Below are 3,567 nucleotides of genomic sequence, written 5' to 3'. Positions count from 1 at the left end.
CCCCCCCCCCATCCCAAACTGATTAACTATGAATGAAAGATGAGAAATGACCTTTAAATCCCCAGAGATGTGGGGACAGAACATTACATGCACTTGCATCTGTAAGTAAACCCAACTCAAACAGTATATGGAAATAGTATTTACTGAGTTATTCCGTGGAAACTGCCATTGACTCTCAGAATTCATTTTCACACTAGCCAGGAATAACTGAAAAAATCTATCCTTTGGAAAAGTCATGAGATGTCAAACTGAACACTGGATTCCCAGTTCTTATGCCCGTGCTAAGTTTTGGAGAATCTAGGCTAAGCAATGAAAAAATCCTAGAATGATGATGTTACAACATTGGAACAAAAGACTACCAACAGTTCAATCTGTTTGGTAAAACTTTGCTTCATTTAAATTCAAAGGTTTTGTACTACTGGAAGGCAAGACAACTTGGGGTGGTCTGGAATCCTTGTTTACAGCAGTAAATCCAAATAGGTTGTAGTGGAGAAAATATTTGGTGAAAATTCTCCATGGTTATATCTAAATACTGCTACAGTAAATAAACCCCTCTGAATTCAGGGCAGTTACGAAATGACCATAGTCTGAAGCTATCAGTTGAAAGCTTCTCGTGTGATGAGATGGATAAGGATGCACTAATTACTGTAATACTCTGAAGATTAAAACCCAAATGAACTATGCTAGTTTTGGTTTAAAATTCACCAAAATTCTTAGTTTGCTTCCAAATTATTACAAATAAGCATTCTACAAATCCACATACAGAAACAGTGGTGGCTTATCTACAGCACTTAGCTCTGTTACTCCAGTTTACATAAAATTCTCATTTATTTACCGAAGCAGCTTTTTTTTTTTTTACTTTATTACTTTCACAATAATAACCTGCTGTCAAAAGCACATCATTATTACTCTCTTACTGAGATAGTATAGCAAAGGTTTTTGTCTATACTGCTTGAATTACTTAACAACTTGTTATTCATACTATGCTTGGGAGCACTGACGTGTTGTTGGCAATTTTTCACCTTTCCCAAAGGAAGGACAGTGGGCTAATCTACAAAGTTCAGTGGATTTAGCTTTAAGTTCTTAGCTTATAGGCATTGTGCAAATTGGTGTTGGGCAAAAAAGCTGCTTGTTTAAATTATTTAAGTGAATTATCTTGCCACCTTAATTACCTCAAAACCCCCACTAAATAATTTTCAATAATTAATCTCATTTATCATAAAGTGTCTATAATACAAGTTTTCCAGGCAACGTAACAGAAAATTAATAATGTAAGTGCATAGTCAGATCTTATCTGAACGTTTTGGTCTGTAAAGCTGGATAAGAAATCTCACAAGAATATGCTCTACTGTGAACTTTCTGGTACATCCTGCTTTTACTTTGGCCAAAAATACTACATAAAAAAGTGCAACACAGCACTTTTTCTCCCAGCTGGAGTTGGGAAATGCAGGGTATGAAAAGTGAAAAACAGAGAGCAGAGGAAAATGATCCAAATTTTCCAAAACCTCTTACAGAAGTTTTAATTGAACTGGTTTGACCAACTGTAACTATAAATGACTGATTTCCTGATGAGAAGATTTATAAAAAATAATTGAATAATAATATCTAGATTTATTGTGTGTACGATTTGAAAATATACTTTGTACCAGCACCCATACTGAATGATAACTGTCAAACTGAGGATTTAGGTACTGTACAGTACCTAGCTGCTGGCAGTTTATACCCTATGTATGTGTTCATAGATATGGAGGCATTTAAAGGTAACTTCCCCTTTCAGTGAAGGAAAGAGTAAAAACTGTTCAAGAGTTACCAAAATGAAGTCTGGTTGAACATTAGTATTTTGAAGATGTTAACTTTCAGGATGCTGAGGCTAATTCGTAGTGCAAAAGTCATGTGAGCAGAAAACTGATCAAAGCTCTGTCTTCATCGCTAGTAAAAAAATACTTGTCTTGTGATAAGGGTACGCTGAAAAATAAAGGGAAGAACTTGGGTTTCAAAGCATTGAAATGGGTCAGCTACATATAATTTTATATTGCACAAAATCAGAGCCTCTGGTAAACTGCAAAACAAAACTGCACAAGCTGAGAAAAACCGGCAAGTGCTACTGCAGCTTACAAGGTTCAGATGCATCTTGTGTGCTTATATACTGTTACAGATCCCAGGACACAACATTGGGTTAGAAACAGCCCAGAACTCAAATAGCTATACAACTGAGAGACAAGTTAAACGGAAACAAAAAGCTGATCCAAAAAGATCTCCAGACGCGCTGTCACCTGATCCTCCACAAGGGGTAAGAGTTGCTTTTAATAAGGTGGTCCAATGAACAGCTGAAAAGGTCAGTGTCGATTAACATTTGCTTGATTTCCCCCTGAGTCTTCTAAATCCATGCTTGCAAAGGGTATTCTAGTAAAGTTTTCTCTATGAAACTGATATTGTCTCAATGATTTTTTTCTCAACTGAATTTCAGCTAAACCACCACTCCATCTCAATGATCTTGGTATGTCAGAGTATGTACAGAGTTCAGAGAATTACCAACCCTTGACAGTTAAACAGACTGATAAATACAAATGTTAGGTGTTATGTAGGTTTATTTAAAAAAAAAAAGAAAAAAAAAGAAAATGGAAAGTAAATGATAAATGGTTTGGAGTTCTCTGAAAATGGCTCGTCATGTTTCAGTTTTCCAAGTACTGTGCTAAGGCAACGTCAGAGGATTAATTAATTATTTTGTTCTGTATGGAAGAACATGCTAAAAACATTAGCTGCTTTTTTTTTTTTTTTTTTTTTTTTTTTTTTTTTTTTTTTTTTTTTTTTTTTTTTTTTTTTTTTTTTTTTTTTTTTTTTTTTTTTTTTTTTTTTTTTTTTTTTTTGGTGTGTGTGTGGGTTTTTTTGTTTGTTTGTTTCTTTAATATCCATATTACTTTTTTCCAGTATAAAATGAAGAGCCTGAAACTTGGCAAGATCATTCTTTGGTAAAGAGTTTTAAGTAGTCCTTAAAAACAGTATTAAAACTAAGCATCCTGGCTTCTGAATTAACTATGGAACAATAGAATTTCTGCCCTTTGCCCTCTTGAATCCTAAGCAATTCTAAATCAAAAAAGTCTCAGTCAGAGTGCACCTGCACATACCTAATGCAAATTGCCCTTGTCAATATGAGTACTGGGTATAATGTGTGATATTCTGCATAGCTCAGAGCTCTGTAAAGCTTTGCTCTCAGAGTGGACAGAAAAAATCCCGAATCTGTTTCAGTTTCACTACACACCAGAAGGACAGCAGTGCCCCAGGCCAATCCATCCTCCCAGACCCATAAAGATTTTTATCTGTGTCTGTTAAGCATGCAATCTCTTGTCAAACTATGGATACAAGATAAACAAAGCACTGCTATCTTGAAACATCCTCCACTCTGCTTATTTTACAGTTTAAGCACACACTGATTAAGACTGGAACTTATAAGGAACTTTATATTCATCTTTTAGGTAAATTTTGATGGCAGTTGGAAAGCAAAAGTTCTTAAGGATAAGGAATGATGAGAAATAAAATATGTCTTACATTTTAAAAGGTGACTGTAGT

Source organism: Empidonax traillii, unplaced genomic scaffold (assembly GCF_003031625.1).
Source record: "Empidonax traillii isolate 1590-97213 ecotype Southwest subspecies unplaced genomic scaffold, ASM303162v1 scaffold84:size2688230, whole genome shotgun sequence".
Lineage (NCBI taxonomy): Eukaryota > Metazoa > Chordata > Aves > Passeriformes > Tyrannidae > Empidonax > Empidonax traillii.
The sequence above is the reverse complement of the archived record's forward strand: the minus strand, read 5'-3'. Positions refer to the sequence as shown.